This window comes from Narcine bancroftii, unplaced genomic scaffold (genome assembly GCF_036971445.1).
Source record: "Narcine bancroftii isolate sNarBan1 unplaced genomic scaffold, sNarBan1.hap1 Scaffold_192, whole genome shotgun sequence".
NCBI lineage: Eukaryota > Metazoa > Chordata > Chondrichthyes > Torpediniformes > Narcinidae > Narcine > Narcine bancroftii.
This window is the reverse complement of record NW_027211927.1, coordinates 100,001-114,747: the sequence shown is the minus strand read 5'-3', so window position 1 is coordinate 114,747 and position 14,747 is coordinate 100,001. Positions and strand designations below refer to the sequence as shown.

The 14,747-nt window shown below is 45.7% G+C and overlaps 1 long non-coding RNA gene across 1 annotated transcript; it reads right to left on the bottom strand.

Moving 5' to 3' along the window:
* Positions 1-1,102: 1,102 nt before the first annotated feature.
* LOC138750606 (uncharacterized) lies at positions 1,103-5,101 on the bottom strand. The gene is made up of 3 exons (XR_011349415.1): positions 5,033-5,101; positions 3,697-3,856; positions 1,103-1,185 (listed from the first exon to the last, which is right to left on the bottom strand). It is a non-coding gene; the product is annotated as an uncharacterized lncRNA (long non-coding RNA).
* Between the last annotated feature and the right edge of the window lie 9,646 nt (positions 5,102-14,747).

Here is a 14,747-nt window from a genome sequence, read left to right as displayed (position 1 = left end):
CTGTCAATCGGTCTGTGTGTGTATCTGTGACTGTGTGATTCTCTGTGTCTGTATGTCTCTCTGTGCCTGTCTCTGTGTCTGTATGTCTCTGTGTCTGAGTGTCTCTCTGTCTGTGTTTCTCTCTGTGTCTGTGTCTCTCTCTGTGTCTATCTCTCTCTCTGCGTCTCTCTGTGTGTATCTCCCTCTGTGTGTGTGTCTCTGTGTCTGTTTGTGTGTCTCTGTCTGTGTCTCTTTGTGTGTCACTGTCTGTGTGTGTCTCTCTCTCCCTGTGTCACAATGTGTGTCTCTCTGTGTCTGTATGTGTGTGTCTCTCTCTCTCTCTGTCTGTGTCTCTTTCTGTGTCTCTGTATCTGTGTGTGTCCGTGTGTGTGTCTCTCTGTCTGTGTCTCTCTCTCTCTGTTTGTGTGTGTCTCTCTCTCTGTGTCGCTGTCTGTGTGTCTCTCTGTCTGTGTCTCTGTGTGTGTCTCTATATCTGTGTGTCTATGTCTCTGTGTGTGTGTCTCTCTCTATCTATGTCTGTGTGTATGTATCTGTGTGTGTGTGTCTCTCTCTGTGTCGTGTGTTTGTCTCTGTCTCTGGCTGTGTGTGTGTGTCTGTCTCTTTGTGTCGTGTGTGTGTCTGTCTCTGTCTCTATGTGTGTCTCTCTGTCTCTTTCTGTGTGCGTGTCTCTCTCTCTGTCTGTGTGTGTGTCTCTCTATCTGTCTGTCTGTGTGTGTCTCTGTCTGTGTGTGTCTCTGTGTGTGTCTCTGTCTGTGTCTCTGTCTGTTTGTGTCTCTGTCTGTGTCTCTGTATGTCTCTCTCTCACTGTCAGTGTTTCTTTCTCTGTCTCTGTCTGTTTCTCTGTGTGTCTGTATCTGTCTCTCTGTGTCTGTGTCTGTCTGTCTGTCTGGGTATGTGTGTGTCGCTCTCTCTCGGTGTCTCTAATATATGCTTATTCATTACCCACCATTATCCATCCCTACTGGTGGTGCGGGCTTTGTTCCCCAAGGCGTCCGTATTGGCTGTCCATAGACCATCTCTGCCCCAACGCATTCCTCGGTGTCACCTGCATTAAAATCAAGATGGCATCAGCACCTTTTTGGACACTTTTAGCTGTGTTTCCTCAGTTCTTCTGGCCAGTTTTGTGTTTCATTCACACATTCCTGCTTCCTGGGGTTGACGGCACTCGTGGAAGATCGCCAGTTCCTGAAACAATTCTTCATTCATCTTATTTGTTACATTTTTACATTTAATTTAACATATGCATTAAAAACTTAAATTTCTTATTTGAAAATAAGATAAAATTAATGCATAGTGATTTCAAAAGTAACCCCTCCCACAGCTGCCCAATAGAAAACAATAAAGAGAGAAAACATCTAGATAGTATTTATAAAAATTGACCAAAACTCTCAAATAAAATCTTGGTTTTCTTGGTTTTAGGAGACAGAAAGTTCGTGTTGGGTGGTTAAAACTTAATTCCGACAATTGGTAAATACACATCCCAAATCTTCAAAAGAGAAATTCAAATTTGTTCCGTGAATTCGATGTAATTATTTCAAGTGGGAATCAACGGCCTATTTCAGTGTGGCCATCGACCCATTCCCAAATACGCATCGGACTTCCAAGTTACTGCCACACATTTTAACCCTATAACAATTACAGCACAGAAACAGGTCACTTGGCCCTTCTTCTCTGCACTGAACTAAATACTCTCCTCTCGTACCACCTCTCTGCATTCCCCTCCCCTCCAATTTTCCCTGAAATGACAAAATGGACCCTGCCGCCACTATTTCTCCCAGAAGCTCACTCCACTCAGCCACCACTCTGAGTAAAGAAGTTCCCCCTCATGTTACTTCCAAACTTTTACCTCCTGTTTCAATCCCTGCTCCCCGCAATGAAAAAAGTCTATCCACATCAACTCGTTCTATCCTCCTAGTAATTTAAAGACCTCGATCAAATCCCCTCTCAACCATCTACAATCCAAAGAATAAAGACTTCATTTGCTCAATCTTTCTTTGTAATCTAGTTGCTGATATCCAGGTAACATTGACTTAAATCTTCTCTGCACCCTCTCGACTTTGTTGATAGCTTTCCTCTCATTTGGTGACCAGAACTGCACACAGTACTCTCAACAGGGCCTCACCAATATCTTGTCTAGTCTCAACCTCACTGCCCGACTCCCGTATTCTATGCTATGGTTGATCAAGGCCAGCTATTTGAACAGATTGTTTTCGAGGTACTCTCTGATTACCCTCCAATAATTAACCTATCACTGTCAGGCTCACCTGGTTGGCTTTTGAAGCCGTTTTTCAACAAAGGAACATTAGATTACATCCATTCCTCTGGCACCTCACCCGTGGACAAACAGGTTTTAAATATTTCTGTCAGAGCCCTTGCAATTTCTACTCTTCTTTCCCTCAAGGCCAAGGGAATATCATGTCAGATGTCCATCCACCAACAGACAAAAATCAGCCATCACAAGGTGAAGGCAGGACAGTAGTCCCACCTCTCCAGCACGAGTCACCCCAGGATCAAGTGAGCACTGACTGCAAGAAGTTTCTACATCCTCTCGGTGTCTGTGTGGATTTCCTCCCACACTCCACAGCTCAAGGGGGCCGTAAGTTCATTGGCGATTTGGGAAGCTCAAGACCATGGGGTGGAAGTGCACATTCTGGACCTGGGGGCATCAATTCAATTCAACAGCACAGATGAACCTTTGGGCACGACCTGATCTTTTTCTGGTTTCAAACTCATTATTTTTGAAAAGTGCACCTCTAATGCAGCACGACTGCTGCTAAACAGGCTTCTTGATGCATATCCATGACAAGAACTCGAGAGAATCTGATTTGGTTACTAGACTTTTGAACAGAAGTGTCTGGACATTTTATCCCTAAACTGAAACTTTATAGACATACAGAACAAAAAGAGGGCAAAACAAGCTTGTGTCTCACCAATACCACAATTCACGGACACTTTTTAAGTTCTCAAGGGTGGCAGAAAACACAAAGAACAGACAAACTCCTTCCACACTGTCACTTTGAGAGCTTTGGACTCACCATGCTATAAATATTGCCAAGCCATCACTCTCTCTCCAAATCAATGACCAAAAGTACTGGCTGAGCGATAGATTTGAGACATTTTACCCGCTATGTAGCAATCAGGCACAAGGAAAAGTGCTGCTTCCATTGTAAAATATTTAGGAATCTCAGACCACAAACAACCTTCACCCTAAAAAACAAGCAATTCTCCACAATAAAACTAGGTTTCCTTCCTGTCTGCAAGCATCTGCTCTCTTGAGTCTGAATGGCACAACTGGGGAAACCGTTTCAAACCCATGACCTGAAACAGCATATTCTCTTCCCCTAATTGGAGCTGTCTTGAATTGGCCACCACTGCCTGAGCAAGAATGAACTGGGAGATCTCACACTTGCTCCTTCACAGGTGAGACCTCCCTGTTCATTGGAGCTCCATATTATCCATCTTGCTCTATTTTGTTAACCTTAATCAAGTCTCCTCTCATTCTCCAACACTCCCATGAAAAATAAAAATCATGTATCCTGTAGTTCGCGAGTCTGGACACCAGGTGGTGGTATTATACCTCTCTCTCTCTCTCTCTCTCCCTAGCTTCATGCATGCAGTACTCAGTGTGAACAGGCGGTGGCAGCACTTTACAGCCCTTGCAATCTGCAGCTTGGACAGGAGATGGTTGGTTTGTACCTCGTGGGCTCTTGCACCAAGATTGAAGATTTGGAGATTTCCCATTGATTGGCAGAGAACATACACGACATCACATCCAACCCTGAGATTCCCTTTTTCCTGTGGACACGACCGAATTCCCACGAAAGGATTGGGAAATCAATGTTCCCGGGTACACGTCCTATAGAAAAGACAGAAAGTTGGGAAGGGGGGGTGGGGTAGCTCTGTTGGTAAGAAATGAAATTCAGGCGTTTGAAAGGAAAGACATTGAAACAGGTGGGTAGAGTCTGTTTTGATAGAATTAAGAAATTGTAAAGGCATGAGGACCATAATGGGGGTCATTTACAGGCCTCCGAAAAGTAGCTCAGATATCGGTGGCAGTATAAATCAGGAATTAAGAGTGGCATGTCAAAATGGTAGCAATACGGTAGTTATGGGGGACTTCAACATGAAGGTGGACTGGGATAATCAGACGGGGGCAGGAACACAAGAGAGTGAGTTTATTGAATGTCTACGAGATACTTTCTTGGAGCAGCTAGTGGAGGAACATACCAGGGGGAAGTCGATTCTGGACTTGGTGCTGTGCAGCGACACAGAGTTAATAAGTGACCTCGATGTAGGGGAGCCATAGGGAATAGTGACCATGGTATGGTTACTTTTGAGCTGCAATTAGAAAGGGAAAAGGAAAGGAAGTCGGAACCATCTGTACTGCAGTTAAATAAAGGGGATTATGCAGCTATGAGGGAGGAGCTAGCCAAAATAAAATGGAAAGATACACTAGCTGGGAGGAAACTCGGGAAAAATGGCAGGTATTTTTGGACATTTTTCACAGGATTCAGGACAAATTTATTCCAAAGTGGAGGAAAGGCTCTAGGAGATGCAAATGGCAGCCGTGGCTAACTAATGAAATCAAGTGCAATATCAAATCCAAAGGGAGTAAGTATAAGATAGCGAAGCGGAGTGGGAAGTTCTTTGATCCTGATGGTTGTGCAGCAGTTCAAACTTCTCAAATGCAGAATTTGAGCTGTTTGCTCTCCCAGTGCCCTAGAGCATTGGTTTGGGAATATTTATGCCACAGGTGGTGTTATGGTCCTGTTAAGTCAATGACTCTGGATCAAATCTGGCCCCGTCTGCAAGGGGTTTGTGTGTTCACCCACTCTTCAGTGGAGGTGGCAGGTTAACAGGGGTTTGTGGGGGGGAAAATCGCAGGTGAATGAGGGGGCATGCACAGAGCTGGTGGGGTGAATAGGAGTGTGAGGCAGTTGTTGGCGAAGGGGAGTGTGTTGCAGGGATGTGGAGCTGAGGACTCTCCATCCAATCTCTGACCAGAGGGAAACAGGATTCTTATCGTGCTCACAAATTCCTTCGTCACTCCTCAAACGATGATCAGTATTCTGACTCAAGCGTTTTCTGGCCCTGTGACGACAAGCGGGCCTAACGTTCCAATGGCAAATGAGGCAGGGAGGTTGTTTCCTGTAATAGAGGTAGTAAAATTTCCATTAGAGAGGAATACGTTGCCTTTAACTGATAACATGCGGTGGGGTCTCAGTTCATTTGGTGATGTCTGGGATCTCTCTCTCAATATAAAAAATAAAAATCAAGGCTGGGTCTCTCTTTGGGGGGGGGTGTCTAATATTTGCTTATGTCATCATCTCATTCATCCCAACTGGCAGTGCAGGCTTTGTTCCCCAAGGCGTCCGTATTGGCTGTCCATGGACCATCTCTGTCCCAATGCAGTCCACAGTGTCACTTGCATTTAAATCAATGATGGCATCAGCACCTTTTGGCCAACTTTAGCTGTGTTTACTCAGTCAATCTGGCCAGTTTAGTTTTTCATTCAATTCTGGTGTCTGGGGTTCATGGGAGTAGTGGAAGATTGCTAATTCCTGAAACAATTCTTCATTTATCTTATTTTAAAAAAATTATTTAATTTCACATTTGCATTTAAAACAAATTGTTTTATTTGAAATAACATCAAATGAATGCATAGTGATTTAAAAAATTCACCTCTTGTCTTGGGATGATGGTTTTGGGATGTTTGTGCCTGAGGTTTGGCTCTGAAGTGAAGGCTGTTGATGGGTTGATCCCAGAATGGGGGGGGGGGGGGGGGGGTATTTGTGGGCAAGGGCTGGTTTGGAGGCTGCAGGGAATTCTTTTGCTCTTGACTGCAAGAAGCATTTCATTTAATTTTTGCTGATGTAAAGAAAAAAAGAAAATATATCTGGATAGTATTTATAAAAATTTACCAAACCTTTCAAATAAAATCTAACATCTTAATTTTCTTGATTTTAGGAGTCGGAAGGTTCATGTTGGGTGATTACAACTTAATTCCTACAATTGGTAAATACACATCCGAAATCTTCAAAGAAATTCAAATTTGTTCCATGAATTCGATGTAATTATTTCAAGTTGGATACAATGACGGGAGGAGTCACGTGATGGAGTAGTGGCCGGACGGTGAACTCCAGCCCTCTCCAGAAAAGTCGGGAAAAACAAAGGAAAACACAAAGGCACAGAAATAAAAGTTACAGAAAAGTGAGTATAAAGGTGGAAAGAAGATGGCGACAAAAAAAGAAAAATCGAAAGCAACGGTAAGAAGAGAGGAAGAGAAGACAAAGGATGAAAAAGGTGAAGGCCTTACCTGTCCGAAGAGGCCCGCTGCGGAGAGAGAAACCCGCTCCCTCAGGTCGGTAAATAATGGACTACAAAAATGGCTCGCTGAGCCGAGTAAAAGTGCGCAACCGCGCATGCGCGATGCGAATGAAAAAAAACACACCGACGGGAGGGGGGGACCAGCTGGGGAGTCAATCTCCACAGCCGGCAACGACAGCTGCAGAACACCTGCAGCAAGAAGAGACCACAGAAGACAATAGAAACAAGAAAGAAGAGAAGGAAAGGGCACCAAAGAAACAGCAGATGGCCAACCCAGAGGAAGAAGAAGAGGAAGAGTACAGTGAAATAGAAGAAGAAAAGAAAGGCAAGATAAAGGATATACTTTCTCTTATTAAAGGATACATGGAGTCATTTAAAGAATGGCAAACACAGGAATTTAAGGATTTAAGAAAAAGAATAAACAACACAGAAGAGAAAATGAATAAAATAGAGATGACCTTAACAGAAATGGGAAAGAAAATGGACAAGATGGAAGAGCGGGCAGTAGCAGCAGAAATGGAGGTAGAAGACTTAAAAAAGAAATTGGAGGAATCTAATAAAAAAACTAAAGAGACACAAGAACTACTAGCTCAAAAAATAGATACAATGGAAAATTATAACAGAAGAAATAACATAAAGATAGTGGGCCTTAAGGAAGATGAAGAAGGCAAGAATATGAGAGAGTTTATAAAAGAGTGGATCCCTAAGACCCTAGGATGTCCAGAACTACAGCAAGAAATGGAAATAGAAAGGGCACATAGAGTATTGGCCTCTAAACCACAACCACAACAAAAACCAAGATCTATTGTAGTAAAATTCCTAAGATATACTACAAGAGAAAAGGTACTGGAGAAGACAATGGAAAAAGTAAGAGAGGGCAACAAACCACTGGAGTATAAAGGGCAAAAAATCTTCATTTATCCAGATATAAGTTTTGAACTCCTAAAGAAGAGAAAGAGTTCAATACAGCAAAGGCGATTTTATGGAAGAAAGGGTATAAATTTATACTAAAGCATCCAGCGGTATTGAAAATATTTATTCCAGGACAACAAAACAGACTATTCTCGGATCCAGAAGAAGCACGAAAATTTGCAGAACAACTACAAAAATAGACTGAGAGAGGAAGACGGGTAATGAGAGTTAAAATGATCACGATTGATATGTATGTGGGTAAAGACAAAAATAGACTGAGGGATGAAGACGGGTAATGAGAGTAAAAATGATCACGATTGATATGTATGCGGGTAAAGAGGTATAAGAGTGAATAGAGACAATGAGCATACATGAATGTATCTGTACTTAGAGGAAAATATAGATAGTATAGACAAGAATTAATAAGGGAAGGTAATGAAATAGAGAGAATAAGGAGGGAATTAAAAGAGTGACCTTTGTGACATATGAAAAGTGAAATCTTTTCTGGGGGAGGCGGGGTGGGGGGAAATAGCGGTCACTGCAAAATCAGTTGACGCTTGCGAGTGGATTCGCAAATCCAAATGGAGAGGGGAGATGTGGTTGTCCGACAAGGGATAAAGGACAACTCAGGAGGTGAAGGGGAGATTGGGGATAAATAAGATAGAAATAGGAGAATAAGGAAAATGTTGGTTGTTGTAGGAATGTTGTCTTATAAAGAGTTGAAAATAAGAAAACAGAAATGGAAAAGGAGGAAAGGTAATGATGGAAAAACGGAAAGAGAAGATAAACAAAATATAAAAGGGCTACGCTGAACTATATGACTTTAAATATTAATGGAATACAAAACCAAATTAAAAGGAAGAAACTACTAAATTTAAATGAATAAATGTATTCCATTAGAAAAAATAACATATAGGTTAAGAAATAATATTGAAATATTCGAACAAGTATAGGAGCCTTACATTAAATACAATAGCGAAAACCTACCGGGGACAAACATTACCTAAGTTGATGGAAGGAGAAGGAAAGAAAAGAATGGACTCAGTAGAATTTCTCGTGTATTTTTGTTGAATGACAACATTGTCTGACTGGCTTAATGCAACCTAGATTGTATACCTAAAATGGATGAGAGGTGGGGGTGGGGGGGGTGGCTTGGGAGGAGGGGGGGGGGAGAAAAAGTCACTATATATGTGTGAAAAAGAAATAGTGTATATCATGGCTAATGTGATTTATGGTGTGAAAAATAAAAAAAAACTTAAAAAAAAAGTTGGATACAATGACCTCTTTCAGTGTGGCCATCGACCCATTCCCAAATACGCATCGAACTTCCAAGTTACTGCCACACATTTTACCCCTATAACAATTACAGCACAGAAACAGGTCATTTGGCCCTTCTCGTCTGCTCTGAACTAAATACTCTCCTCCAGTACCACCTCTCTGCATTCCCCTCCCCTCCAATTTTTTCTGAAATGACAAAATGGACCCTGCTGCCACTATTTCTCCCAGAAGCTCCCCCCTCATGTTACTTCTAACAAGACCTCTTGTTTCAATCTCTCCCACTTGCAAAGGAATTGCCTATCCACATCAACTCTATCCATCCTTCTTGTAATTTTAAATACTCTACCAAATCCCCTCTCGGCTTTCGAGTTGACAGTAAAACAGTCATGGATGGTCGGATGAATTCTCTTGGGGAAGAGTTCATAGTGGCTCAAAAGTGCTTGATTAGATGCAAGGAGAGCTGCCACTGAATGTTGCATGTATTTGGTTCTGGGTTTCGAAGGTACCTCAGCTCTCTCTCTTTTGTACTCGGTCCAAAAGTATTGCTGATCTTATTTGGAATTAGACCAGTTTCAATTAAGCAATGCTGAAGATTTTTGGTGGGGGGGGAAATAAGCATTGCATTAAATGAAGCTGCAGATGGTCATCCTTAAGTGTTGATCTGCAGTCCAAGTCTGGTGAGCTTTCTGGGATGGGCTAACGTTCCAGGCAACTCCTTCTTCACACAACAGGATTCAACATTTAATAGGACGGGAGGTGGGGGAATAATCTTGGGTTAAGTTCCATTTGTGTTTTAGTTCATAAAGCCCATTGGATTTTGACTTCTATCGGGAGCACAGTGGGATATGAACAACATTTCTTGTTGTTTTCAGAGTATATCTTTCCCCTGGTTTATAATTCTTTGTGTGAATCATTTTTTTACTCCTGTCCAAGTTAGTAACAGGAAACACTGTGGGAGTGGGACGCTGTTTCATCGCTGGTAAAGTCCAACAATTGGTGAAACATTGACATGATTGAAGCTGTCTTGAAGGCAGGTTTCCAATTACTGCAGGTAACTTTCTGTTCAAGGTCTTTCACCCCATCTTCCTCACTCGTGCACAGTGTCACGGCCGTCAATGACGGAGGGAGGAAAGTTGGTTTGAAAATGAGCAAATTGTTTACGTCAGAGCCAAGTCTGAAACCACCTTTTATTGAACCAAGCGAGATGCAGGACTGGTCACGGTGGCTGCTGGGGAGCACATGCAGATAGCCTTGCCCACAAGGAATCTTTTGAGTCCTCATTCTCAGCATAGGGTGGCAGTGTCCTAGGGTCTCCTTCTTTCGCCTCGTCTTCCTTAATCATCTGGAGCCTGATTTCTTTTCCCTCTCATTCAGCCTGCATTATTTTCTGCATCCTCTCCCTGTTACTCCCTTGCTTTCTATTCCCTTCATTTTCTCCCTCATCATTAATTTTAGCAAAGATGACTGGCTTGGTTTAGTCTGTAACATGTTTGAGTTTCAAGTGGAACATTTAACGTGGGCTCAGTGCTGTTTTGAAATATTAGCAGAATAGAGGGCGACACCAGTCACTAATGGATAGAAGAGAAAAAGATCCCCCTCTCTCTGGTAAGGTCGTGGGCAAGAGACCTAAGAGAGGAACAAGTCTGAATAAACATCTTTCCTGATTAACTGTGTCCGGTGCATTGATTGAGTGGTGCTGTTGCAGCAGACCCCACTCTTATCCATAATTGATTGGAAACTAATCTATGGTCACTGGACCCAAAATGTTCACATACACTTTTTACCTCTCTAACCATTACAGCATCGCATAGGCCAACTTTGCCCTTCGAGTCCACGCCGAACACTTTGTCCTACCTAATCCCATTGACCTACACTCGCCCCTTGACCCTCCATTCCTTTCCTGTCCAAATACATATCCCACTTCTCCTTAAGTGCTAATATTGAGCCTGCCTCCTCCACTTCATCTGCAAGTCCATTCCACACACCCACCACTCTGAGTGAAAGTCCCCCCTCACATTTCCTCTAAACTTCTGCCCCTTTCTCTCAACCCACCTCAAATCTATACACCAATAATTTTAAATACCTCAACCCAATCCAACCTCAACCTTTTATGCTCCGCAGAATAAAAATCTTGCTTAACCTTTCCCTATAACTTAGACCTGTGGTTTTCAAAATGCTCTCAAACTCAAATTCCACTTGAAGCAATCCCTGCACCAGAAGTGCTCTGTGATTAGTCAGGGATTGATTCAGGTGCTATGAAAGAAACCATCTACATCCTACAGGATGGAGCGCCAGAATAGCGTACATAGTTGAAGAAATTAAATTCCAAGACTTTGCTCTGCAAAGTGTTTCAACTTCAAAAGTACAGCCCCTCATGGCCAATCCCGGGAATTTACTGGGACAGGGTCCAGTGGAAAAGGTACACTGTCCAAATGCCAGTGTCAAATGATGTCATTTCACGCCACCTCTAACCCTACTCATATCCTCGGCGTTTGCCGATGTCGGCCTGATGGTAAAACCAGTGGAACAGAGACAGCAGAGAATCACCTGTTTCTAGTCGAAGGCAGAACACTCCGCTCCCCGGGGATGAGTTGTGTTCAGTGGAAAAGCAGTCTTGTGTCCCAGTGGAAATGGCACCATGGGCTTCCTAACCTGAGACACTGCATGGCCAATGAACTGGGATTCCCGTGGAAAAAGGGTTTCAGACTGCTTTGTAAAATCTGCATGCAGTGCTTCAACCGAAATGAAGGCTAATGGGATGATGAGCTTCATTAAACTTTTCTACGTGGTCGTGCGTGAAAGTGAGGCCATTTTGGCAAGAAAGCGCAGAAAAATTAACCACGATCACAGGAGTGGCCTCCACGTGATACTCCAGGTATCTTCATGGAAACAAGCGACAACTTGACCAAATATCTAATCTCATTTATAAAAATAGCACTGGCCTTCGCGAAAAGATGTATCACGATCAACTGGATGTCCGATAGCACGCTGGGCTGTGGAAATGAACTGCTGTTACCTACGGGGAAAAAAAAAATCACATAAACGTGACCCTTTGGTAAAGGTCTGTCAACTGTACCTGGACCACATAGGGGCCCAGACACTAATATAAATGAACAATAAAAGGGGATGAATGTAACCATTATATAGACCAAAACCAAGTCTCCCCAACTGGACTCATCTACTTGTAATCTCTGAAAATGTGGATATGAAAACAAACTGCAATAGAGAGAGAACAAATTCAAAGTGCAAAAGGAAGAGTCTTTAAATGGGTCTCTGAATGTGTGTTGAGTCTGGTGGTGAAGGGGTAGCAGCTGTTCCTGAACCCGGCTATACCTCTTTCCTGATGGGAGCAGTGAGAACAGAGCGGGTGATGTGGATCCTTGATTGCTGCTGCTCTCTGACAGCAGCGTTCCCTGCAAATGTTCTCAATGGTGGAGGGTTTTTACCTGAGATGTCCAGGGCGGTGTCCATACTTTTGCAGAGTTTTTTGCTCAGGGGTATTGGTGTCACAAGACAATAGCTCAAACCTATTACAAACTGAACCTTTCCCCCCTCACACCCATAACCCACTATTTTTCTCACATCAATGTGCCTGTCTAAATGTTAAAGGTCCCTATTATTCCAGACTCCACCATCCTGCCCGGCCATGCGCTCCAGGCATCCGCAGCCTTCTGCACGTTCTCTTTCTACAAGTCCTTCAGCAGCCTTGTGTTTCCTCAGCACTGACTGCTCCTCCACAAAGCTCTGCCTCAAATCCATTCACTCTATGAGCTTCCTGCATCACTCCAGAGAAAAGCCCAAGGTTTCTGTCTTTGGATATTGCATTTTCTTCATTCTGATGGGCTGAATTCCTGCAGCTTCCCAATCAAACATCTGCAATCGCCTTTAAATTGTGCCCCTCTGCACAGATTTGTGCCACCTGCTTTTAAACAGGTTAAATCCTATGGGCATTCTGACAGTGTCCTTCCACACTCTCTCTCTCTCTCTCTCTACCGGTGGAACTAAATCCTTCTGCTCAAATTGTTGCTTGATCTGGGCTTCTGTCCTTTTACCTGGATTCTCATTCTCTGCTATTTCAGTCTGAACCTTGCCGTCAGCCCGAGGAATAAAACCGTGGGGATATGGATCGGAATTCTTTCTGGCTAGAGCATCTCAAACACTGCTCTCATCCTCGTGTGTGCACACCTAGAGACAAGAACAAATCTTGTCCTTAGTCACTGTGAAATCCATCTCCAGGATGCTGGCACTTTATTCCTGTGTGTTTTTTTTGAACCTTGCTTAGTGCTAGTTTTTCCTTTTGAATTGAACATTACAATATATGTGAACGCACTTTCCAAATGGTTTTACAATGTAAACAATATTTTGAAGAAAAATCTGAAGACATCACCATCTGAGGTGCAGATTCTAATCTGTGGCTTCGGCGGGTCCGCGCCAAGGGGTATTTGGATTATTTTAAACAGGACCGTCTTCCAATGTCTGCAGTGGAACTGGGAGAAAGAGGGTTGGGCTGTCGGTGTCATAGTTAATGACGTCTAATTACAGAACTGAAAGCTTACAGTCTGTGGTGAACTGATATTCTCGTCCCACTGACCAGCACCCCTTCCTGCTCATTCCCATCCATGGGGCCGGGACTCCCTCACCCTCACGGGTCCCCCTCACACTCGCAGTGCTCCGATCCCCTCAACCACACGGATCCCCTAAACCACGCGGGTTCCCACCCCCACCTTCAGCCTCGCAGGTGCCCTCAGACTTCTGGGTCCACGTCCCGGTCCCCCACTCCGCCCTCTGGGTCCCCGTACCTCCTCAACCTTCTGGGTCCACGTCCCCTTCCCCCCTCAGCCTTCTGGGTCCCCACTTACCCCTCAGCCTTCTGGGTCCCCGTCAGCCTTCTGGGTCCCTGTCCCCTCTCAGCTTTTTGGGTCCACGTCCCCCCTCACCTTTCTGGGTCCTGATCACCCTCACCCTTCTGGGTCCTGATCACCCTCACCTTTCTGGGTCCTGATCACCCTCACCCTTCTGGGTCCTGATCACCCTCACCCTTCCGGGTCCTGATCACCCTCACCCTTCTGGGTCCTGATCACCCTCACACTTCTGGGTCCTGATCACCCTCACCCTTCTGTGTCCTGATCACCATTACCCTTCTGAGACCTCATTCCCCTCACCCTTCTGGTTCCACGAGAACCTCAGCCTTGCGTGTCCCTCAACCTTCTGGATACCCGTCCCCCTCAGCCTCGCAGGATCCCCGCCACCCACAGCCTTGCATGTCCCTCACTCCTCTGGCAGATCTCCCACACCCCTCTGGCAGATCTACCACACCCCTCTGGCGGGTCCCCCTCACCCTTCTGGGTCCCCGACCCCCTCACCCTTCTGGGTCCCCGACCCCCTCACCCTTCTGGGTCCCCGACCCCCTCACCCTTCTGGGTCCCCGACCCCCTCACCCTTCTGGGTCCCCGACCCCCTCACCCTTCTGGGTCCCCGACCCCCTCACCCTTCTGGGTCCCCGACCCCCTCACCCTTCTGGGTCCCCGACCCCCTCACCCTTCTGGGTCCCCGACCCCCTCACCCTTCTGTGTCCCCGTCCCTCTCCCCCCTCTGCCTCGCGGGCACCGAGCACCCTCTGCCTCGCGGGCCCCGAGCCCCCTCAACCTCGCGGGACGCAACGCCCCTCAGCCTAGCGGGCTAGGACCCCCCTCAACCTCGCGGGCCGCGACCCTCCTCAGCCTCGCGTGTCCCCGATCCCCCTCAGCCTCGCGGATCCCCCTCCCCCCCACAGCCTCACGGACCCCGACCCCCGACCCCCCTCCCTTCAGCCTCGCGGGTCCCCGACTACCACACACCCTAACGCCACCCCGACCCAAACTCCCTCACGGTACCCCGGCCCCACCTCACAACCATCCCCCTGCCCGTTCCCCTGCGAGCTCCGGCCGCTCCAGACCCAAAGGGCGACCCGTGGAAACTCCGTCCTCCCTGGTCTCGCTCCCAAAATGCCCCGATTCCCGCCCGTGAGGAACCGACACGAACCTCCCTCCCGCTCGTGACAAACTCCTCCAAAGGCCGGAAAGATCAACAACATGGCAGCCACCAGGGGTCGCTCTCGCGAGAGCTTGATCCACCCCTCCACGGGATCTCCTCTCCACCACCCTGAGCCCCTGGATGGAGCCCCAGGGCTCGAGGTCCAGCCCTTTGGAGCCCCCTCTCTCCTGAGAACCTCGTCCCACTGGGGAAGGGTC